Raw genomic sequence first — 27,146 nt, 5'->3', positions numbered from 1 at the left:
TAAGGACAGTGTAGTTAACATACCGGTCCATACTGCTGTAATGATATGCTATGTGGTTCATAAGGACAGTGTAGCTAACATACCGGTACATACTGCTGTAATGATATGCTATGTGGTTCATAAGGACAGTGTAGCTAACATACCGGTCCATACTGCTGTAATGATATGCTATGTGGTTCATAAGGACAGTGTAGCTAGCTAACATACCGGTCCATACTGCTGTAATGATATGCTATGTGGTTCATAAGGACAGTGTAGCTAACATACCGGTCCATACTGCTGTAATGATATGCTATGTGGTTCATAAGGACAGTGTAGCTAACATACCGGTACATACTGCTGTAATGATATGCTATGTGGTTCATAAGGACAGTGTAGCTAGCTAACATACCGGTCCATACTGCTGTAATGATATGCTATGTGGTTCATAAGGACAGTGTAGCTAACATACCGGTCCATACTGCTGTAATGATATGCTATGTGGTTCATAAGGACAGTGTAGCTAGCTAACATACCGGTCCATACTGCTGTAATGATATGCTATGTGGATCATAAGGACAGTGTAGCTAGCTAACATACCGGTACATACTGCTGTAATGATATGCTATGTGGTTCATAAGGACAGTGTAGTTAACATACCGGTCCATACTGCTGTAATGATATGCTATGTGGTTCATAAGGACAGTGTAGCTAACATACCGGTACATACTGCTGTAATGATATGCTATGTGGTTCATAAGGACAGTGTAGCTAACATACCGGTCCATACTGCTGTAATGATATGCTATGTGGTTCATAAGGACAGTGTAGCTAGCTAACATACCGGTCCATACTGCTGTAATGATATGCTATGTGGTTCATAAGGACAGTGTAGCTAACATACCGGTCCATACTGCTGTAATGATATGCTATGTGGTTCATAAGGACAGTGTAGCTAACATACCGGTACATACTGCTGTAATGATATGCTATGTGGTTCATAAGGACAGTGTAGCTAGCTAACATACCGGTCCATACTGCTGTAATGATATGCTATGTGGTTCATAAGGACAGTGTAGCTAGCTAACATCCCGGTACATACTGCTGTAATGATATGCTATGTGGTTCATAAGGACAGTGTAGCTAGCTAACATACCGGTCCATACTGCTGTAATGATATGCTATGTGGTTCATAAGGACAGTGTAGCTAACATACCGGTCCATACTGCTGTAATGATATGCTATGTGGTTCATAAGGACAGTGTAGTTAACATACCGGTCCATACTGCTGTAATGATATGCTATGTGGTTCATAAGGACAGTGTAGCTAGCTAACATACCGGTCCATACTGCTGTGATGATATGCTATGTGGTTCATAAGGACAGTGTAGCTAACATACCGGTACATACTGCTGTAATGATATGCTATGTGGTTCATAAGGACAGTGTAGCTAACATACCGGTACATACTGCTGTAATGATATGCTATGTGGTTCATAAGGACAGCGTAGCTAGCTAACATACCGGTACATACTGCTGTAATGATATGCTATGTGGTTCATAAGGACAGTGTAGCTAGCTAACATACCGGTACATACTGCTGTAATGATATGCTATGTGGTTCATAAGGACAGTGTAGCTAACATACCGGTCCATACTGCTGTAATGATATGCTATGTGGTTCATAAGGACAGTGTAGCTAACATACCGGTACATACTGCTGTAATGATATGCTATGTGGTTCATAAGGACAGTGTAGCTAGCTAACATACCGGTCCATACTGCTGTAATGATATGCTATGTGGTTCATAAGGACAGTGTAGCTAACATACCGGTCCATACTGCTGTAATGATATGCTATGTGGTTCATAAGGACAGTGTAGCTAGCTAACATACCGGTCCATACTGCTGTAATGATATGCTTTGTGGTTCATAAGGACAGTGTAGTTAACATACCGGTCCATACTGCTGTAATGATATGCTATGTGGTTCATAAGGACAGTGTAGCTAGCATACCGGTCCATACTGCTGTAATGATATGCTATGTGGTTCATAAGGACAGTGTAGCTAACATACCGGTACATACTGCTGTAATGATATGCTATGTGGTTCATAAGGACAGCGTAGCTAGCTAACATACCGGTCCATACTGCTGTAATGATATGCTATGTGGTTCATAAGGACAGCGTAGCTAACATACCGGTCCATACTGCTGTAATGATATGCTATGTGGTTCATAAGGACAGTGTAGCTAACATACCGGTACATACTGCTGTAACGATATGCTATGTGGTTCATAAGGACAGCGTAGCTAGCTAACATACCGGTACATACTGCTGTAATGATATGCTATGTGGTTCATAAGGACAGTGTAGCTAGCTAACATACCGGTCCATACTGCTGTAATGATATGCTATGTGGTTCATAAGGACAGTGTAGCTAACATACCGGTACATACTGCTGTAATGATATGCTATGTGGTTCATAAGGACAGCGTAGCTAACATACCGGTACATACTGCTGTAATGATATGCTATGTGGTTCATAAGGACAGTGTAGCTAACATACCGGTACATACTGCTGTAATGATATGCTATGTGGTTCATAAGGACAGTGTAGCTAGCTAACATACCGGTCCATACTGCTGTAATGATATGCTATGTGGTTCATAAGGACAGTGTAGCTAACATACCGGTCCATACTGCTGTAATGATATGCTATGTGGTTCATAAGGACAGTGTAGCTAACATACCGGTCCATACTGCTGTAATGATATGCTATGTGGTTCATAAGGACAGTGTAGCTAACATACCGGTCCATACTGCTGTAATGATATGCTATGTGGATCATAAGGACAGTGTAGCTAGCTAACATACCGGTACATACTGCTGTAATGATATGCTATGTGGTTCATAAGGACAGTGTAGTTAACATACCGGTCCATACTGCTGTAATGATATGCTATGTGGTTCATAAGGACAGTGTAGCTAACATACCGGTACATACTGCTGTAATGATATGCTATGTGGTTCATAAGGACAGTGTAGCTAACATACCGGTCCATACTGCTGTAATGATATGCTATGTGGTTCATAAGGACAGTGTAGCTAGCTAACATACCGGTCCATACTGCTGTAATGATATGCTATGTGGTTCATAAGGACAGTGTAGCTAACATACCGGTCCATACTGCTGTAATGATATGCTATGTGGTTCATAAGGACAGTGTAGCTAACATACCGGTACATACTGCTGTAATGATATGCTATGTGGTTCATAAGGACAGTGTAGCTAGCTAACATACCGGTCCATACTGCTGTAATGATATGCTATGTGGTTCATAAGGACAGTGTAGCTAACATACCGGTCCATACTGCTGTAATGATATGCTATGTGGTTCATAAGGACAGTGTAGCTAGCTAACATACCGGTCCATACTGCTGTAATGATATGCTATGTGGTTCATAAGGACAGTGTAGCTAACATACCGGTCCATACTGCTGTAATGATATGCTATGTGGTTCATAAGGACAGTGTAGCTAGCTAACATACCGGTCCATACTGCTGTAATGATATGCTATGTGGTTCATAAGGACAGTGTAGCTAACATACCGGTACATACTGCTGTAATGATATGCTATGTGGTTCATAAGGACAGTGTAGTTAACATACCGGTCCATACTGCTGTAATGATATGCTATGTGGTTCATAAGGACAGTGTAGCTAGCTAACATACCGGTACATACTGCTGTAATGATATGCTATGTGGTTCATAAGGACAGTGTAGCTAACATACCGATCCATACTGCTGTAATGATATGCTATGTGGTTCATAAGGACAGTGTAGCTAACATACCGGTCCATACTGCTGTAATGATATGCTATGTGGTTCATAAGGACAGTGTAGCTAGCTAACATACCGGTACATACTGCTGTAATGATATGCTATGTGGTTCATAAGGACAGTGTAGCTAGCTAACATACCGGTCCATACTGTTGTAATGATATGCTATGTGGTTCATAAGGACAGTGTAGCTAGCTAACATACCGGTACATACTGCTGTAATGATATGCTATGTGGTTCATAAGGACAGTGTAGCTAGCTAACATACCGGTCCATACTGCTGTAATGATATGCTATGTGGTTCATAAGGACAGTGTAGCTAACATACCGGTCCATACTGCTGTAATGATATGCTATGTGGTTCATAAGGACAGTGTAGTTAACATACCGGTCCATACTGCTGTAATGATATGCTATGTGGTTCATAAGGACAGTGTAGCTAGCTAACATACCGGTCCATACTGCTGTGATGATATGCTATGTGGTTCATAAGGACAGTGTAGCTAACATACCGGTACATACTGCTGTAATGATATGCTATGTGGTTCATAAGGACAGTGTAGCTAACATACCGGTACATACTGCTGTAATGATATGCTATGTGGTTCATAAGGACAGCGTAGCTAGCTAACATAACGGTACATACTGCTGTAATGATATGCTATGTGGTTCATAAGGACAGTGTAGCTAGCTAACATACCGGTACATACTGCTGTAATGATATGCTATGTGGTTCATAAGGACAGTGTAGCTAACATACCGGTCCATACTGCTGTAATGATATGCTATGTGGTTCATAAGGACAGTGTAGCTAACATACCGGTACATACTGCTGTAATGATATGCTATGTGGTTCATAAGGACAGTGTAGCTAACATACCGGTACATACTGCTGTAATGATATGCTATGTGGTTCATAAGGACAGCGTAGCTAGCTAACATAACGGTACATACTGCTGTAATGATATGCTATGTGGTTCATAAGGACAGTGTAGCTAGCTAACATACCGGTACATACTGCTGTAATGATATGCTATGTGGTTCATAAGGACAGTGTAGCTAACATACCGGTCCATACTGCTGTAATGATATGCTATGTGGTTCATAAGGACAGTGTAGCTAGCTAACATACCGGTACATACTGCTGTAATGATATGCTATGTGGTTCATAAGGACAGTGTAGCTAGCATACCGGTACATACTGCTGTAATGATATGTTATGTGGTTCATAAGGACAGTGTAGCTAACATACCGGTACATACTGCTGTAATGATATGCTATGTGGTTCATAAGGACAGTGTAGCTAGCTAACATACCGGTCCATACTGCTGTAATGATATGCTATGTGGTTCATAAGGACAGTGTAGCTAACATACCGGTCCATACTGCTGTAATGATATGCTATGTGGTTCATAAGGACAGTGTAGCTAGCTAACATACCGGTACATACTGCTGTAATGATATGCTATGTGGTTCATAAGGACAGCGTAGCTAACATACCGGTCCATACTGCTGTAATGATATGCTATGTGGTTCATAAAGACAGTGTAGCTAACATACCGGTACATACTGCTGTAATGATATGCTATGTGGTTCATAAGGACAGTGTAGCTAGCTAACATACCGGTCCATACTGCTGTAATGATATGCTACCTGGTTCAAAGGACAGCGTAGCTAGCTAACATACCGGTCCATACTGCTGTAATGATATGCTATGTGGTTCATAAGGACAGTGTAACTAGCTAACATACCGGTCCATACTGCTGTAATGATATGCTATGTGGTTCATAAGGACAGTGTAGCTAACATACCGGTACATACTGCTGTAATGATATGCTATGTGGTTCATAAGGACAGCGTAGCTAGCTAACATACCGGTCCATACTGCTGTAATGATATGCTATGTGGTTCATAAGGACAGTGTAGTTAACATACCGGTCCATACTGCTGTAATGATATGCTATGTGGTTCATAAGGACAGCGTAGCTAACAATCCGGTCCATACTGGTGTAATGAAATGCTATGTGGTTCATAAGGACAGTGTAGCTAGCATACCGGTCCATACTGCTGTAATGATATGCTATGTGGTTCATAAGGACAGCGTAGCTAACATACCGGTCCATACTGCTGTAATGATATGCTATGTGGTTCATAAGGACAGTGTAGCTAGCTAACATACCGGTCCATACTGCTGTAATGATATGCTATGTGGTTCATAAGGACAGTGTAGCTAACATACCGGTCCATACTGCTGTAATGATATGCTATGTGGTTCATAAGGACAGTGTAGCTAGCTAACATACCGGTCCATACTGCTGTAATGATATGCTATGTGGTTCATAAGGACAGTGTAGCTAACATACCGGTACATACTGCTGTAATGATATGCTATGTGGTTCATAAGGACAGTGTAGTTAACATACCGGTCCATACTGCTGTAATGATATGCTATGTGGTTCATAAGGACAGTGTAGCTAGCTAACATACCGGTACATACTGCTGTAATGATATGCTATGTGGTTCATAAGGACAGTGTAGCTAACATACCGGTCCATACTGCTGTAATGATATGCTATGTGGTTCATAAGGACAGTGTAGCTAACATACCGGTCCATACTGCTGTAATGATATGCTATGTGGTTCATAAGGACAGTGTAGCTAGCTAACATACCGGTACATACTGCTGTAATGATATGCTATGTGGTTCATAAGGACAGTGTAGCTAGCTAACATACCGGTCCATACTGTTGTAATGATATGCTATGTGGTTCATAAGGACAGTGTAGCTAGCTAACATACCGGTACATACTGCTGTAATGATATGCTATGTGGTTCATAAGGACAGTGTAGCTAGCTAACATACCGGTCCATACTGCTGTAATGATATGCTATGTGGTTCATAAGGACAGTGTAGCTAACATACCGGTCCATACTGCTGTAATGATATGCTATGTGGTTCATAAGGACAGTGTAGTTAACATACCGGTCCATACTGCTGTAATGATATGCTATGTGGTTCATAAGGACAGTGTAGCTAGCTAACATACCGGTCCATACTGCTGTGATGATATGCTATGTGGTTCATAAGGACAGTGTAGCTAACATACCGGTACATACTGCTGTAATGATATGCTATGTGGTTCATAAGGACAGTGTAGCTAACATACCGGTACATACTGCTGTAATGATATGCTATGTGGTTCATAAGGACAGCGTAGCTAGCTAACATAACGGTACATACTGCTGTAATGATATGCTATGTGGTTCATAAGGACAGTGTAGCTAGCTAACATACCGGTACATACTGCTGTAATGATATGCTATGTGGTTCATAAGGACAGTGTAGCTAACATACCGGTCCATACTGCTGTAATGATATGCTATGTGGTTCATAAGGACAGTGTAGCTAACATACCGGTACATACTGCTGTAATGATATGCTATGTGGTTCATAAGGACAGTGTAGCTAACATACCGGTACATACTGCTGTAATGATATGCTATGTGGTTCATAAGGACAGCGTAGCTAGCTAACATAACGGTACATACTGCTGTAATGATATGCTATGTGGTTCATAAGGACAGTGTAGCTAGCTAACATACCGGTACATACTGCTGTAATGATATGCTATGTGGTTCATAAGGACAGTGTAGCTAACATACCGGTCCATACTGCTGTAATGATATGCTATGTGGTTCATAAGGACAGTGTAGCTAGCTAACATACCGGTCCATACTGCTGTAATGATATGCTATGTGGTTCATAAGGACAGTGTAGCTAACATACCGGTCCATACTGCTGTAATGATATGCTATGTGGTTCATAAGGACAGTGTAGCTAGCTAACATACCGGTCCATACTGCTGTAATGATATGCTATGTGGTTCATAAGGACAGTGTAGCTAACATACCGGTACATACTGCTGTAATGATATGCTATGTGGTTCATAAGGACAGTGTAGTTAACATACCGGTCCATACTGCTGTAATGATATGCTATGTGGTTCATAAGGACAGTGTAGCTAGCTAACATACCGGTACATACTGCTGTAATGATATGCTATGTGGTTCATAAGGACAGTGTAGCTAACATACCGGTCCATACTGCTGTAATGATATGCTATGTGGTTCATAAGGACAGTGTAGCTAACATACCGGTCCATACTGCTGTAATGATATGCTATGTGGTTCATAAGGACAGTGTAGCTAGCTAACATACCGGTACATACTGCTGTAATGATATGCTATGTGGTTCATAAGGACAGTGTAGCTAGCTAACATACCGGTCCATACTGTTGTAATGATATGCTATGTGGTTCATAAGGACAGTGTAGCTAGCTAACATACCGGTACATACTGCTGTAATGATATGCTATGTGGTTCATAAGGACAGTGTAGCTAGCTAACATACCGGTCCATACTGCTGTAATGATATGCTATGTGGTTCATAAGGACTGTGTAGCTAACATACCGGTCCATACTGCTGTAATGATATGCTATGTGGTTCATAAGGACAGCGTAGCTAACATACCGGTCCATACTGCTGTAATGATATGCTATGTGGTTCATAAGGACAGTGTAGCTAGCTAACATACCGGTCCATACTGCTGTAATGATATGCTATGTGGTTCATAAGGACAGTGTAGCTAACATACCGGTCCATACTGCTGTAATGATATGCTATGTGGTTCATAAGGACAGTGTAGCTAGCTAACATACCGGTCCATACTGCTGTAATGATATGCTATGTGGTTCATAAGGACAGTGTAGCTAACATACCGGTACATACTGCTGTAATGATATGCTATGTGGTTCATAAGGACAGTGTAGTTAACATACCGGTCCATACTGCTGTAATGATATGCTATGTGGTTCATAAGGACAGTGTAGCTAGCTAACATACCGGTACATACTGCTGTAATGATATGCTATGTGGTTCATAAGGACAGTGTAGCTAACATACCGGTCCATACTGCTGTAATGATATGCTATGTGGTTCATAAGGACAGTGTAGCTAACATACCGGTCCATACTGCTGTAATGATATGCTATGTGGTTCATAAGGACAGTGTAGCTAGCTAACATACCGGTACATACTGCTGTAATGATATGCTATGTGGTTCATAAGGACAGTGTAGCTAGCTAACATACCGGTCCATACTGTTGTAATGATATGCTATGTGGTTCATAAGGACAGTGTAGCTAGCTAACATACCGGTACATACTGCTGTAATGATATGCTATGTGGTTCATAAGGACAGTGTAGCTAGCTAACATACCGGTCCATACTGCTGTAATGATATGCTATGTGGTTCATAAGGACAGTGTAGCTAACATACCTGTCCATACTGCTGTAATGATATGCTATGTGGTTCATAAGGACAGTGTAGTTAACATACCGGACCATACTGCTGTAATGATATGCTATGTGGTTCATAAGGACAGTGTAGCTAGCTAACATACCGGTCCATACTGCTGTGATGATATGCTATGTGGTTCATAAGGACAGTGTAGCTAACATACCGGTACATACTGCTGTAATGATATGCTATGTGGTTCATAAGGACAGTGTAGCTAACATACCGGTACATACTGCTGTAATGATATGCTATGTGGTTCATAAGGACAGCGTAGCTAGCTAACATAACGGTACATACTGCTGTAATGATATGCTATGTGGTTCATAAGGACAGTGTAGCTAGCTAACATACCGGTACATACTGCTGTAATGATATGCTATGTGGTTCATAAGGACAGTGTAGCTAACATACCGGTCCATACTGCTGTAATGATATGCTATGTGGTTCATAAGGACAGTGTAGCTAACATACCGGTACATACTGCTGTAATGATATGCTATGTGGTTCATAAGGACAGTGTAGCTAACATACCGGTACATACTGCTGTAATGATATGCTATGTGGTTCATAAGGACAGCGTAGCTAGCTAACATAACGGTACATACTGCTGTAATGATATGCTATGTGGTTCATAAGGACAGTGTAGCTAGCTAACATACCGGTACATACTGCTGTAATGATATGCTATGTGGTTCATAAGGACAGTGTAGCTAACATACCGGTCCATACTGCTGTAATGATATGCTATGTGGTTCATAAGGACAGTGTAGCTAGCTAACATACCGGTACATACTGCTGTAATGATATGCTATGTGGTTCATAAGGACAGTGTAGCTAGCATACCGGTACATACTGCTGTAATGATATGTTATGTGGTTCATAAGGACAGTGTAGCTAACATACCGGTACATACTGCTGTAATGATATGCTATGTGGTTCATAAGGACAGTGTAGCTAGCTAACATACCGGTCCATACTGCTGTAATGATATGCTATGTGGTTCATAAGGACAGTGTAGCTAACATACCGGTCCATACTGCTGTAATGATATGCTATGTGGTTCATAAGGACAGTGTAGCTAGCTAACATACCGGTACATACTGCTGTAATGATATGCTATGTGGTTCATAAGGACAGCGTAGCTAACATACCGGTCCATACTGCTGTAATGATATGCTATGTGGTTCATAAAGACAGTGTAGCTAACATACCGGTACATACTGCTGTAATGATATGCTATGTGGTTCATAAGGACAGTGTAGCTAGCTAACATACCGGTCCATACTGCTGTAATGATATGCTACCTGGTTCAAAGGACAGCGTAGCTAGCTAACATACCGGTCCATACTGCTGTAATGATATGCTATGTGGTTCATAAGGACAGTGTAACTAGCTAACATACCGGTCCATACTGCTGTAATGATATGCTATGTGGTTCATAAGGACAGTGTAGCTAACATACCGGTACATACTGCTGTAATGATATGCTATGTGGTTCATAAGGACAGCGTAGCTAGCTAACATACCGGTCCATACTGCTGTAATGATATGCTATGTGGTTCATAAGGACAGTGTAGTTAACATACCGGTCCATACTGCTGTAATGATATGCTATGTGGTTCATAAGGACAGCGTAGCTAACAATCCGGTCCATACTGGTGTAATGAAATGCTATGTGGTTCATAAGGACAGTGTAGCTAGCATACCGGTCCATACTGCTGTAATGATATGCTATGTGGTTCATAAGGACAGCGTAGCTAACATACCGGTCCATACTGCTGTAATGATATGCTATGTGGTTCATAAGGACAGTGTAGCTAGCTAACATACCGGTACATACTGCTGTAATGATATGCTATGTGGTTAATAAGGACAGTGTAGCTAACATAACGGTACATACTGGTGTAATGATATGCTATGTGGTTCATAAGGACAGTGTAGCTAACATACCGGTCCATACTGCTGTAATGATATGCTATGTGGTTCATAAGGACAGTGTAGCTAACATACCGGTACATACTGCTGTAATGATATGCTATGTGGTTCATAAGGACAGTGTAGCTAGCTAACATACCGGTCCATACTGCTGTAATGATATGCTATGTGGTTCATAAGGACAGTGTAGCTAACATACCGGTCCATACTGCTGTAATGATATGCTATGTGGTTCATAAGGACAGTGTAGCTAGCTAACATACCGGTACATACTGCTGTAATGATATGCTATGTGGTTCATAAGGACAGTGTAGCTAACATACCGGTCCATACTGCTGTAATGATATGCTATGTGGTTCATAAGGACAGTGTAGCTAACATACCGGTCCATACTGCTGTAATGATATGCTATGTGGTTCATAAGGACAGTGTAGCTAACATACCGGTACATAATGCTGTAATGATATGCTATGTGGTTCATAAGGACAGCGTAGCTAGCTAACATACCGGTCCATACTGCTGTAATGATATGCTATGTGGTTCATAAGGACAGTGTAGCTAACATACCGGTCCATACTGCTGTAATGATATGCTATGTGGTTCATAAGGACAGTGTAGCTAACATACCGGTACATACTGCTGTAATGATATGCTATGTGGTTCATAAGGACAGTGTAGCTAGCTAACATACCGGTCCATACTGCTGTAATGATATGCTATGTGGTTCATAAGGACAGTGTAGCTAACATACCGGTCCATACTGCTGTAATGATATGCTATGTGGTTCATAAGGACAGTGTAGCTAACATACCGGTCCATACTGCTGTAATGATATGCTATGTGGTTCATAAGGACAGTGTAGCCAGCTAACATACCGGTCCATACTGCTGTAATGATATGCTATGTGGTTCATAAGGACAGTGTAGCTAACATACCGGTCCATACTGCTGTAATGATATGCTATGTGGTTCATAAGGACAGTGTAGCTAACATACCGGTCCATACTGCTGTAATGATATGCTATGTGGTTCATAAGGACAGCGTAGCTAGCTAACATACCGGTCCATACTGCTGTAATGATATGCTATGTGGTTCATAAGGACAGTGTAGCTAACATACCGGTACATACTGCTGTAATGATATGCTATGTGGTTCATGAGGACAGTGTAGCTAACATACCGGTCCATACTGCTGTAATGATATGCTATGTGGTTCATAAGGACAGCGTAGCTAGCTAACATACCGGTCCATACTGCTGTAATGATATGCCATGTGGTTCATAAGGACAGTGTAGCTAGCTAACATACCGGTCCATACTGCTGTAATGATATGCTATGTGGTTCATAAGGACAGCGTAGCTAGCTAACATACCGGTCCATACTGCTGTAATGATATGCTATGTGGTTCATAAGGACAGTGTAGCTAACATACCGGTACATACTGCTGTAATGATATGCTATGTGGTTCATAAGGACAGCGTAGCTAGCTAACATACCGGTCCATACTGCTGTAATGATATGCTATGTGGTTCATAAGGACAGTGTAGCTAGCTAACATACCGGTCCATACTGCTGTAATGATATGCTATGTGGTTCATAAGGACAGTGTAGCTAACATACCGGTCCATACTGCTGTAATGATATGCCATGTGGTTCATAAGGACAGTGTAGCTAGCTAACATACCGGTACATACTGCTGTAATGATATGCTATGTGGTTCATAAGGACAGTGTAGCTAACTTACCGGTCCATACTGCTGTAATGATATGCTATGTGGTTCATAAGGACAGTGTAGCTAGCTAACATACCGGTACGTACTGCTGTAATGATATGCTATGTGGTTCATGAGGACAGTGTAGCTAGCTAACATACCGGTCCATACTGCTGTAATGATATGCTATGTGGTTCATAAGGACAGTGTAGTTAACATACCGGTCCATACTGCTGTAATGATATGCTATGTGGTTCATAAGGACAGTGTAGTTAACATACCGGTCCATACTGCTGTAATAATATGCTATGTGGTTCATAAGGACAGTGTAGCTAACATACCGGTCCATACTGCTGTAATGATATGCTATGTGGTTCATAAGGACAGTGTAGCTAGCTAACATACCGGTCCATACTGCTGTAATGATATGCTATGTGGTGCATAAGGACAGTGTAGCTAACATACCGGTCCATACTGCTGTAATGATATGCTATGTGGTTCATAAGGACAGTGTAGCTAGCTAACATACCGGTCCATACTGCTGTAATGATATGCTATGTGGTTCATAAGGACAGCGTAGCTAACATACCAGTACATTCTCCTGAAATGATATGCTGTGTGGTTCATAAGGACAGCATAGCTAACAAATTGTCAACCAACATAACGTGGAAGGTAACTTATTGGAAAAGTCATTACTTTATTACATTGAGTAGCAAGGTACCCCTTGGTCGTCATTGCAAATCTGGTCTGTGATAGGAGGGGGGTTTTCACACCTAGCTCGCCTATTAGACTATTCTTTAGTAAAGGTTGAATAGTCTATTGTTCAGCTATTAGCCCCCCTCCCCAACTTGCAACCAATTGTTGTTTCTCCCATCTCGTTCCTCGCCCTCTTCCACGCATCATTCCGTGCCTGAGTGGCTCGCTTGTGGGCGTGCTGGCAGGACATGGCAGCACCTTCAGTTGCGCGTCAATAATTCTGCAGAGCAAGTTTGTATGAAGGTGTGGTTATACACATGCACATTTTTATATGCTATGGAGATACATTTGTGTCTTTTAGTCAAGGACAAAACTTTTACTGTTCTGAAAGCAACTTTTTACGACACAAAGACGTCATAGAGGACACCTACGACGAAGGACTGTGTGATGAGGGCATCTCAGGTAAACAGCACTGGGCTGTTCTTCCATCCAACACCTACGAAGAAGGACTGTGTGATGATGGCATCTCAGGTAAGCAGCACTGGCCGTTCTTCCGACCAACACCTACGAAGAAGGACTGTGATGAGGGCATCTCAGGTAAGCAGCACTGGCCGTTCTTCCGACCAACACCTACGAAGAAGGACTGTGTGAGGATGGCATCTCAGGTAAGCATTACTGGCTGTTCTTCCGACCAACACCTACGAAGAAGGACTGTGTGAGGATGGCATCTCAGGTAAGCAGTACTGGGCGTTCTTCCATCAAACACCTACGAAGAAGGACTGTGATGATGGCATCTCAGGTAAGCAGTACTGGCCGTTCTTCCATCAAACACCTACGAAGAAGGACTGTGATGATGGCATCTCAGGTCAGCAGTACTGGGCTGTTCTTCCGTCCAACGTTAATATAGCTAGTAGTTAGCTCCTACGATTCAGTATCGGTTCATAACATTCTACTATATTACATACATACATACATACCGTAGAACGTTACATTTCATACATCATTGAACATTTGTCAAATGAAGAGTTAGACCGTAAAGTCAGGGCCATTAAGGCAAGGATGGCCCATGTAGGCTTTAGAATGGTCAAAGGAAGTCTCAGAGCAATGGGCCATCATGTACAATCGCTTCTCGCGTCCACATCGATACAAATCATAAATTGATAAGGTACTAATAAGGTATTCACTTTTTTATTCTGGGGGGCGCCATTTCGACTTTGTAAACATTTGTTCCCAAATTAAACTGCCTCGTACTCAATTCTTGCTCGTACAAAATGCATATTATTATTACTATTGGATAGAAAACACTCTCTAGTTTCTAAAACCGTTTGAATTATATCTGTGAGTAAAACAGAACTCATTTTGCAGCAAACTTCCTGTCAGGAACTGAAAAATCTCAAATCGGGGGCTCTGTTCCAGGGTCAGTTTATAAATTTGCATGTAATCTATGGGTCGACATGCACTGCATACGCCTTCCCCTAGATGTCAGTAAGCAGTGAGAATTGGAATGGGGTCTCTGGGTAGTTCTGAGGCCGTATAAAAGCTCTTGGAACCGGGTGTGCAGTCTTTTCAACGTTCGCCATGACGCATGACAGACCTCAGGATTGCATTCTGAAAAGCTCTCGTTATAGGCTTTAGATATATCCGGCTCTGATTTTATTCGATATACGTGTTAAAAACATCATAATGTAGTTATTTTAAACTGAGTTATATCAGTTTATATCAGTATATAGCGATTTTCGGTATTTCATTTGTGCTGCGTTATAGTGAGTTGGACACGTCTGCGCCACATGGCTAATGTTTGCTGCTAATTCCAAAGTTGAAGACGACAATCTACAACCGAGCAACGATTCTTCTGGACAAAGGACAACTTGCACAAGATTCTGATGGAAGCTCATCAAATAGTAAGAACTATTTATGATGTTAATTCGTTGTTCTGTTGAAAAATGTTAAACTACTATTCCGCCATTAACCTTTCTGGCTCTGGCGTTCCGCTAGCGGAACTCCTCCCACATTCCACTGAAAAGGCAGAGCGCGAAATTCAAAATATATTTTTTTGAAATATTTAACTTTCACACATTAACAAGTCCAATACAGCAAATGAAAGATACACATCTTGTGAATCCAGTCAACATGTCCGATTTTTTAAATGTTTTACAGCGAAAACACCACATATATTTATGTTAGCTCACCACCAAATACAAAAAAGGACAGACATTTTTCACAGCACAGGTAGCATGCACAAAGCCAACCTAACTAACCAAGAACCAACCAAACTAACCAACAAACAACTTCATCAGATGACAGTCTTATAACATGTTATTCAATAAATCTATGTTTTGTTCGAAAAATGTGCATATTTCAGGTATAAATCATAGTTTACAATGCAGCTACAATCAGAAATTGCACTGAAAGCAGACAGAATAATTACAGACACCAACGCCAAATACCTAAATACTCATCATAAAAGATTTCTGAAAAATCAATGGTGTACAGCAAATTAAAGACAAACATCTTGTGAATCCAGCCAATATTTCCGATTTTTTAAGTGTTTTACAGCGAAAACACAATACAGCATTATATTAGCTTACTACAATAGCCTACCACACTACCGCATTCATTCATCAAGGCACGTTAGCGATAGCAATAGGCACGTTAGCGATAGCGAATAAACCAGCAAGATATATAATTTCGACTAACCTTGATAAGCTTCATCAGATGACAGTCCTATAACATCAGGTTATACATACACTTATGTTTTGTTCGAAAATGTGCATATTTAGAGCTGAAATCAGTGGTTATACATTGTGCTAACGTAGCATCTTTTTCCCACAACGTCCGGATATTTTTCTGACACTTTTTCTGACACACATATTCTGACCAAATAACTAATCATAAACATAACTAAAAAATACATGTTGTATAGGAAATGATAGATACACTAGTTCTTAATGCAATCGCCGTGTTAGAATTCTAAAAATAACTTCATTACGACATCCAGCTTAGGTATAGCGAGAGACTACCCAAAAGCGCAAACGACTAGCACAACATGTTCGACAGATATATGAAATAGCATCATAAAATGGGTCCTACTTTTGCTGATCTTCCATCAGAATGTTGTACAAGGGGTCCTTTGTCGGGAACAATCGTTGTTTGGTTTTAGAACGGCCTTCTTCCCTCTCGATTTAGCAAGCACACTTGCCAAGTGGCGCGAATCTCTCCATCGTCAACAAACTCAGAGAACAGAACACGGCAAAACTCCCGAAAAAATTTCAATAATCTTATTAAACTATATTGAAAAAACATACTTTACGATGATATTGTAACATGTATCAGATAAAATCAAACCTGGAGATATTAGTCGTCCATAACGACAGCTTATCAGAAGGCAAATCCAGGTCCCTTCTCGCGCTCTCCAGAAAACAGGAAACTGGTGACACGTCATGCCAAGAGCTATTATTCGAGCCCAGATCAAGTTACACACTCCATTTCTTCTCTCACTGCTTGTCGACATCTAGTGGAAGACGTATGAAGTGCATCTAAACGAATAAATATCAAGGACTTTAATAGGCAGGCCCTAGAAGAGAGCATCGATTTCAGATTTTCCACTTCCTGTCAGGAAGTTTGCTGCAAAAGGAGTTCTGTTTTACTCACAGATATAATTCAAATGGTTTTAGAAACTAGAGAGTGTTTTCTATCCAATAGTAATAATAATGCATATGGGTATTGCACGAGCAAGAATTGAGTACGAGGCCGTTTGAAATGGGCACCTTTTATCCGGCTACTCAATACTGCCCCTGCAGCCCAAACAGGTTAACATAGAGCTCCAGTCAGTTTCAGAATGTGTAACTAGCTTAATGCTAGTGCTAAATATCTTTAAAAAGAAAAAGCATAATTTTTAGGACAAATCACTCCCTTAACCCTAAACCTCATCTGGATCTATTATTGAATAATGTTGCTATTGAACAAGTTGAAGAGGCTAAACCGCTGGGTGTGACCCTAGATAGCAAGCTACCATGTCCATGATAAGGTGTTGCTTGTTTTGTTGCAACTGGACTACTGCCCAGTTGTGTGGTCAGGTGCGGCAAAGAAATACATAGGTAATTTGCAGTTGGTCCAAAACAGAGCAGCACATATTGCACATGTACACGGAGGGTGAATGTCAGTAACATGCATGTCAATCTCTCCTGGCTCAAAGTTGAGAAGAGATCGTCTGAATCACTATTGGTCTTTGTCTGAGGTGTTGATATATTGAAGGTACCCAACTGTCTACTCAAGCAGTTGGCACACAGTTCAGACACTCATCGGTACAACTCAAGACATGCAAGCAGAGGTCTCTTCACAGTCCCCGAGTCCAGTCCAGAAACACATAGTATTAAATAGAGCCATGACAACAAGGAACTCTGCCACCCCAGGTGACTCAAGCAATAAAACCTGTTTCAAAAAACAGTTGAAAGAACATGTTACATCACGACGGGGACCGTGAAGAGACAAAGACATTTTATGCATTTTGTATTGTGTTTTGCATTGTATTATATATTGTATTATGTATGTGATACGTGGGATACGTCTGTGATAATGTGGTTGTCTCGTCTGGCTGTCTGGAGATGAACGCTGAATGGCTATATGATCATGTAAATGTAGTGTTATGTACTGTTTCCTGTTTGGACCCCAGGACGAATAGCCTCGGCAGTAGCTAATTCTGGATCCTATTAAATACTAAATACTAAACGTTACAACACAGGCTAGGACCAGGGCTCAATGCTAACACTGCTTAGCTTAGTCACGCAACCAACCACATCATGCACAGAACCTCTTCTCTACAATAAGGGCTCTGTTCAGTCTGCAAAGCTGAAGCATTACAGATTCTGCAATGTGAATCTAAAGGTCATTTCCGACTTAGTCAGCTATGTGGTTGTTGTGCTCTGGTTGGTTTCAGAGTTAGGGTTAGAGGTAGCTGGTCTGGTTTATTAACTTCCCAGCTATGTGGTTGTTGTGCTCTGGTTGGTTTCAGAGTTAGGGTTAGAGGTAGCTGGTGTGGTTGATTAACTTCCCAGCTATGTGGTTGTGGCAGAACAGTCACAGAATCAGCTCATATTGAACAGTAGGTGTCAAAGCTTATCATACTCAGCTTTTATCTCTGCTATGGGCCCAGGTCAGCTTTTATCTCTGCTACGGTCCCAGCTCAGCTTTTATCTCTGCTATGGGCCCAGGTCATCTTTTATCTCTGCTATGGGCCCAGGTCAGCTTTTATCTCTGCTATGGGCCCAGGCCAGCTTTTATCTCTGCTATGGGCCCAGGTCATCTTTTATCTCTGCTATGGGCCCAGGTCATCTTTTATCTCTGCTATGGGCCCCGTCCAGCTTTTATCTCTGCTATGGTCCCAGGTCAGTTTTTAACTCTGCTATGGTCCCAGGTCCAGCTTTTAAGAGGTTTAAAATCCAGTTTCAGCAGTTCCGAGCTAGCCCTCCTAATGTCGTTTGACCCATATGGACTTGGACAGCTGTCGTAGAATGACAGGACACAGCCTAGTAATGTCCTGTACTCACGCTCCAGGATATCATAGCGGCACTTAGGGTTAACTGGGGCCTGTACTCAATTGGGAGGGTCTTATGTGCTGTGAGATCATCTATAGGCAGATTATCTTAGAAAGGCTGACCAGCCAGCCAATAACAGAGAGTGGTCAGGAGTTGTTTGTAATTGGACAATCTGAGACACACACATGCCCAGGATTAGGTTAAAGTCACAGACACACACACACAAACTTTAGTGTTTGGTAACTAAGCCGTGGTCCTCTGTCCGAGGCTGTACTGGTCACACCACCATGAACAATGCTACTATTACTGATCTCTCTCTCTCTCTCTCTCTCTCTCTCTTTCTCTCTCTTTCTCTCTCTCTCTCTCTCTCTCTCTCTCTCTCTCTCTCTCTCTCTCTCTCTCTCTGTCTCTCTCTCTCTCTCTCTCTCTCTCTCTCTCTCTCTCTCTCTCTCTCTCTCTCTCTCTCTCAATTCAATAAGTTTGGGTCTGTCACAGTGCTCGGGTAATTCTGCCACTGTGTACTCTCTGTTTTGGGCCAAATAGCATTCTAGGTTTCTGTTTTTTTTGTAAATATGGGGACGGCTCCTTGGCACCCAGCACTTTCACAAAGTGCATGGACGCGGTCCTGGCACCTCTCATGCCCCGAGGATTGTTAATCAACAGGTCAACATACACAAGGCTGCGGGGCCAGATGGATTACCAGGACGTGTGCTCAGGGCATGTGCCGACCAACTGGCAAGTGTCTTCACTGACATTTTCAACTTCTCCCTGTCCGAGTCTGTAATACCAACATGTTTTAAGCAGACCACCATAGTCCCTGTGCCCAAGAACACTAAGGTAATCTGCCTAAATGACTACCGACCCGTAGCACTCACGTCTGTAGCCATGAAGTACTTTGAAAGGCTGTCATGGCTCCCATCAACACCATTATCCCAGAAACCCTAGACCCACTCCAATTTGCATACCGGCCAAACAGATCCACAGATGATGTGATCTCAATTGCACTCCACACTGCCCTTTCCCACCTGGACAAGAGGAACACCTCTCAATCTCAATCTCCCACATGGACAAAAGGAATACTTATGTGAGAATGCTATTTATTGACTACAGCTCAGCGTTCAACACCATAGTACCCTCAAAGCTCATCACTAAGCTAAGGATCCTGGGACTAAACACCTCCCTCTGAAACTGGATCCTGGACTTCCTGACGGGCCGCCACCAGGTGGTGAGGGTAGGTAGCAACACATCTGCCACACTGATCCTCAATACTGGAGCTCCCCAGGGGTGCGTGCTCAGTCCCCTCCTGTACTCCTTGTTCACCCACGACTGCATAGCCAGGGGCTGTAGTGGAGCAGGTTGAGAGCTTCAAGTTCCTTGGTGTCCACATCAACAACAAACTAGAATGGTACAAACACACCAAGACAGTCGTGAAGAGGGCACGACAAAGCCTATTCCTCCTCAGGAGACTGAAAAGATTTGGCAAATGTCCTGAGATCCTCAAAAGGTTCTACAGCAGCAACATTGAGAGCATCCTGACTGGTTGCATCACTGTCTGGTATGGCAATTGAGAGCCTGTAACTAAGCATTTCACTGTAAGGTCTACACCTGTTGAATTTGGCGGACGTGACAAGTAAACTTTGATTTTATTTGTGCCCCAACCAGGACCCAGGTCTCGTCAGACAGAGACATTCTCCTGACCCTCATTGGCATGCTTGGCATTACTGTACACAACAATAATAATCATCTGATGCCAACCCAGAGGGAACTGGACTCAGTCCTGCTGAGAGCACACCTGCCCAACAGAAGGGTTCAGGTGATCTTATCTTGCATCGACCACTTTCAGCAGGGGTGGGTGGTATCCGCACTGACCTGCCAACGCCTGTTGGGCTTGCTGACCCCGGCCTCGTTGCTTATTCCCCTGGGCCTGCTCCGTCTCCTCTTCAACGGTGGTTCAACTCCCACCAGCTGCACCCAACGCACCACCGTCACTACCAGCTGCGTACAGGGCCTCAGGGTATTGTTGAGGTGGCGCTGTCACTCCTTTTTCTCAGGTGGGGTGGAGATGCTGAGGATGTGCGGCTGAGGGGTTTGACCAAGGGCAGGTTGGCCAGCAGGCACATCAATACACTTGAGCTCCCAGCATCTCTACGCGCAGCACATGTACCTGGCATCCTGAATGTGGCAGAAGATATGCTCTCGAGGGCGGGTCCGCCACCTTGGGCCTGGAGCCTACATCCCCAGCTGGTGCAGGTGGACCCGTCTGCCTCCCTGGACAATGCACACTGCCCCCTGTGGTCCATGTCAGAGCCACCAGGGCCTTTGGGATTGGATGCTCTGGCTCACGATTGGCCAGGGCTGGACCTTTATCCATTCCCCTCTTTTCCTCCTACATTTTTTTATTGTTAATTTCACCTTTATTTAACCAGGTAGGCCAGTAGAGAACAAGTTCTCATTTAAAACTGCGACCTCGCCAAGATAAAGCAAAGCAGTGCGACACAAACAACACAGACTTACACATGGAATAAACAAACGTACAGTCAACAACACAATAGAACAGTCTATATACAGTGTGTGCAAATTAGGTATGTTTAGGGAGGTAAGGCAATACATAGGCCGTAGTGGCGAAATAAATACAATTTAGCAATTAAACACTGGACTGATAGATGTGCAGAAGATGAATGTGCAAGTAGAGATACTGGGGTGCAATTCATTCCAGTCATTGGCAGCAGAGAACTGGAAGGAAAGGCGGCCAAAGGAGGAATTGGCTTTGGGGGTGACCAGTGAAAAATACCTGCTGGAGCGCGTGCTACGGGTGGGTGCTGCTATGGTGACCAGTGAGCTGAGATAAGGCGGGGCTTTACCTAGCAGAGACTTATAGATGACCTGGAGCCAGTGGGTTTGGCAACGAATATGAAACGATGGCCAGCCAACGAGAGCATACAGGTCGCAGTGGTGGGTAGTGTATGGGGCTTTGTTGACTAAACGGATGGCACTGTGATAGACTGCATCCAATTTGCTGAGTAGAGTGTTGGAGGCTATTTTGTAAATGACATCGCCGAAGTCAAGGATCGGCAGGATAGTCAGTTTTACGAGGGTATGTTTGGCAGCATGAGTGAAGGATGCTCTGTTGCGAAATAGGAAGCCGATTCTAGATTTAATTTTGGATTGGAGATGCTTAATGTGAGTCTGGAAGGAGAGTTTACAGTCTAATCAGACCACTAGGTATTTGTAGATGTCCACATATTCTAATTCAGTACCGTCCAGAGTAGTGATGCTAGACGGGCGGGCAGGTGCGGGCATCGATCAATTGAAGAGAATGCATTTAGCTTTACTCGCATTTAAGAGCAGTTTGATGCCACGGAAGGAGAGTTGTATTGCATTGAAGCTCGTCTGGAGGTTAGTTAACACAGTGTCCAAAGAGGGGCCAGATGTATACAGAATGGTGTCATCGGCATAGAGGTGGATCAGAGAATCACCAGCAGCAAAAGCGACATCATTGATGTATACAGAGAAAAGAGTCAGCCTGGGAATTGAACCCTGTGGTACCCCCATAGAGACTGCCAGAGGTCCAGACAACAGGCCCTCCGATTTGACACACTGAACTCTGTCCGAGAAGTAGTTGGTGACCAGGCGAGGCAGACATTTGAGAAACCAAGGCTGTTGAGTCTGCCGATGAGAATGAGGTGATTGACAGAGCCGAAAGCCTTGGCCAGGTCGATGAATACGGCTGCACAGTAGTGTCTTTTATCGATGGCGGTTATGATATCGTTTAGGACCTTGAGCGTGGCTGAGGTGCACCCATGACCAGCTCGGAAACCAGATTGCATAGCGAAGAAGGTACGGTGGGATTCGAAATGGTCGGTGATCTATTTGTTAACTTGGCTTTCGAAGACTTTAGGATAGGGTAGGATAGACATAGGTCTGTAGCAGTTTGGGTCTAGAGTGTCTCCCCCTTTGAAGAGGGGGATGACCGCGGCAGCTTTCCAATCTTTGGGGATCTCAGACGATACGAACGAGAGGTTGAACAGGCTGGTAATAGGGGTTGCAACAATTGCGGCGGATAATTTTACAAAGAGTGGGTCCAGATTGTCTAGCCAAGATGATTTGTAGTGGTCCAGATTTCGTAGCTCTTTCAGATCATCAGCTATCTGGATGTAGGTGAAGGATCATTTGGGGAGGCTGGGGCGGTGAGGTGGGGGGGTGCAGAGCTGTTGACCGGAGTAGGGGCAGCCAGGTGGAAAGCATGGCCAGCCATAGGAAAATGCTTATTGAAATTCTCAATTGTCGTGGATTTATCGGTGGTGACAGTGTTTCCTAACCTCAGTGCAGTGGGCAGCTGGGAGGAGGAGCTCTTATTCTCCATGGACTTTACAGTGTCCTTTTTGGAATTTGTGCTACAGGAGGCAAATTTCTGTTTGAAAAAGCTAGCTTTTTCTTTGTTAAATGCCTGGGTATATTGGTTCCTAACATCCCTGAAAAGTTGCATATCGTGGGGGCTATTCGATGCTAATGCAGTGCGCCACAGGATGTTTTTGTGCTGGTCAAGGGCAGACAGGTCTGGAGTGAACCAAGGGCTTTATCTGTTCCTGGTTCTACATGTTTTGAAAGGGGCATGCTTATTTAAGATGGTGAGGAAAGCACTTTTAAAGAATAACCAGGCATCCTCTACTGACAGAATGAGGTCAATATCCTTCCAGGATACCCGGGCCAGGTTGATTAGAAAGGCCTGCTCGCTGAAGTGTTTTAGGGAGTGTTTGACAGTGATGAGGGGTGGTCATTTGACCACGGACCCATTACGGATACAGGCAATGAGGCAGTGATCGCTGAGATCCTGGTTGAAGACAGCAGAGGTGTATTTAGAGGGCAGGTTGATTAGGATGATATCTATGACGGTGCCCATGTTTACGGATTTCGGGTTGTACCTGGTAGGTTCCTTGATGATTTGTGTGAGATTGAGGGCATCAATCTTAGATTGTAGGACTGCCGGGGTGTTAAGCATGTTCCAGTTTAGGTCACCTAACAGAACAAACTCTGAAGATAAATGGGGGGGGAAAATAATTCACATATGGTGTCCAGGGCACAGCTGGGGGCTGAGGGGGGTCTGTAACATGTGGCAACAGTGAGGGACTTATTTCTGGACAGGTGGATTTTTAAAAGTAGAAGCTCTACTGTTTGGGCACAGACCTGGATAGTATGACAGAACTCTGCAGGCTTTCTCTGCAGTAGATTGCAACTCCGCCCCCTTTGGCAGTTCTATCTTGGCAGAAAATGTTGTAGTTGGGGATGGAAATTTCTGAATTTTTGGTGGCCTTCCTAAGCCAGGATTTAGACATAGCTAGGACATCAGGGTTGGCGGAGTGAGTGAAAAAAAACAAATGTAGGGAGGAGGCTTCTGATGTTAAAACTTCTTAGGGCCCCTTTTTTCTAAATTCCCGCCTGACGTACCCAAAGTAAACTGCCTGTTGCTCAGGCTCTGAATCCAGGATATGCATATAATTGGTACCATTAAAAGAAAACACTTTGAAGTTTGTAGAAATGCAATTCCTATGACTTCCATGGGGTGTCAGCAGGCCATTTTCGACAGGGACACATTCTTGGAAATGTGTTGTGTTGGCTCGCGCCATGAAGACAGGATGCACCTGCTAAAATCAGTTTCCTATTGAACATACTTCTTTCCGTTAAGAAATATTATAGTTTGATTACATTTTAATATAAGACACTTATATGTATCTAAATGTTTAATATCCATAATTTTTATACATTTTTATTTGAATTGCGCGCCCTCCATCTTCAGCAAAAAAAAAAATGGTATAGCCTCGCTGGTAGTTTTGTACACCTGGCTGCTCTGGTGCACTGACTGGTCTCTATGGTGCGCTATGACAGAATGTTCTGGTGCGCTGACTGGTGTGAGTCTCTATAACAGAAGGTTCTGGTGCGCTGACTGGTGTGAGTCTCTATGACAGAATGTTCTGGTGCGCTGACTGGTGTGAGTCTCTATGACAGAAGGTTCTGGTGCACTGACTGGTGTGAGTCTCTATGACAGGGGATTCTTGTGCACTGACTGGTGTGAGTCTCTATGACAGAGGGTTCTGGTGCATTGACTGGTGTGAGTCTCTATGACAGAAGGTTCTGGTGCACTGACTGGTGTGAGTCTCTATGACAGGGGATTCTTGTGCACTGACTGGTGTGAGTCTCTATGACAGAAGGTTCTGGTGCACTGACTGGTGTGAGTCTCTATGACAGAAGGTTCTGGTGCATTGACTGGTGTGAGTCTCTATGACAGAAGGTTCTGGTGCACTGACTGGTGTGAGTCTCTATGACAGGGGATTCTTGTGCACTGACTGGTGTGAGTCTCTATGACAGAGGGTTCTGGTGCATTGACTGGTGTGCGTCTCTATGACAGAGGGTTCAGGTGCATTGACTGGTGTGAGTCTCTATTTTTATTTTTATTTTTTTTATTTTTTTTTACCTTTATTTAACTAGGCAAGTCAGTTAAGAACAAATTCTTATTTTCAATGACGGCCTAGGAACAGTGGGTTAACTGCCTGTTCAGGGGCAGAACGACAGATTTGTACCTTGTCAGCTCGGGGATTTGAACTTGCAACCTTCCGGTTACTAGTCCAACACTCTAACCACTAGGCTACGCTGCCGCCCCAATGACAGAGGGTTCTGGTGCTCTGTCATTTTTCATGTTCTGTCTGTGTTTGATTGTGTCTGTTTGTGTCGCCTATTCAACCTCCTGGTCTGAATCAGAGTCAGTGATTGTGACTTCTTTGATGTCCCTGTTACCTGGCTGTTTCTGCAGTAGCGACCTCCTCTGGGTGTGATGATATCGTATGATCTTTGTTCATCTCTGATTCTCACCACTGTTGCTGGCTGCCATCCTCTTGTCAACTCTCCATCCCGAAACGAAGGAAGCAGTGACGCCGTTTTGTCATAGCTCATCTTCTGCTGCAGCTGTCCACGTTTCAAACCATGCTGGACATTTTTGGGAGTCAATGGCTGAAGGGCTGCTTTACTTGAGGGTTGAGTAGCTGAGCAGGGGAGTACTGCAGACAGATGACAGATGTGTTTCTCATGTTCAGGAGAGCAGGGTGAGCACCTGTCTGTGCTGTCATACCGGTTTTAAAGATGTCACCGAAGAGGATGGCTGACGTTTTATTTGTTCTTAACCAACTGTGTTATTTAGTTCGTTTTTTTTGCGTTGTTTGTAACTTATTTTTTTACTTATTTTATACATAATGTTGCTGCTACCGTCTCTTATGACCGAAAATAACCTCACTTCAGAACTGGAACTCATCAATTCTACTTGCAATCATTGGGAAAAAAATTGATGACCTACGATTATGATTATCCTACGAACTGGACATTAAGAATGTAATATCTTATGTTTCACCGAGTTATGGCTGAACGACGACACGGAAAAAAATAGAGCTTGCAGGATTTTTCATGCACCGGCAGAACAGAGAAGCTACGTCTGGTAAAACGACGGTTGGGGGTGTCTCTTTGTGTCTAATATTAAAGAAGTTTCGAGGCATCGCTCGCCTGAGGTAGAGTACCTTATGATAAGCTGTAGACCACACGATCTACCAAGAGTTCTCATGTATATTATTAGTAGCAGTCTATTTACCACCGATGCTGGCACTAAGACCGCACTCAACTCACTCTATAAGGCCAACAAGAAAATGCTCATACAGAAGTGGCGCTCCTAGTGGCCGGGGACTTTAATGCAGGCAAACTTAACCTGTTGGGGATGGGGGCGCTGTTTAGACTATTTATGCTAATTTGGTAATTTTTGAAACGGCTTCCCACAAAATCCTTGATCGTACAATATGCATATTATTATTATTATTGGATAGAAAACAGTCTATAGTTTCTATAGGAGTTGAAATTTTGTCTCTAAGTGGAACAGAGCCCATTCTACAGCAATTTCCCTGACATGGATTCAGATTTCAGAAATGTTGGCCACTGTTCTGAAGTCAGTTAAAAGGGCACTGATTTTGCTATGACTATACGGACACTTCTTACGTCTTCCCCTGGATGCCTTTACGTGATGACGATTCCAATGGGGTCGATTGCGCGTTCACA

Source organism: Salvelinus fontinalis, chromosome 29 (genome assembly GCF_029448725.1).
Source record: "Salvelinus fontinalis isolate EN_2023a chromosome 29, ASM2944872v1, whole genome shotgun sequence".
NCBI classification, from domain to species: Eukaryota; Metazoa; Chordata; class Actinopteri; order Salmoniformes; family Salmonidae; genus Salvelinus; species Salvelinus fontinalis.
The sequence above is the reverse complement of the archived record's forward strand: the minus strand, read 5'-3'. Positions refer to the sequence as shown.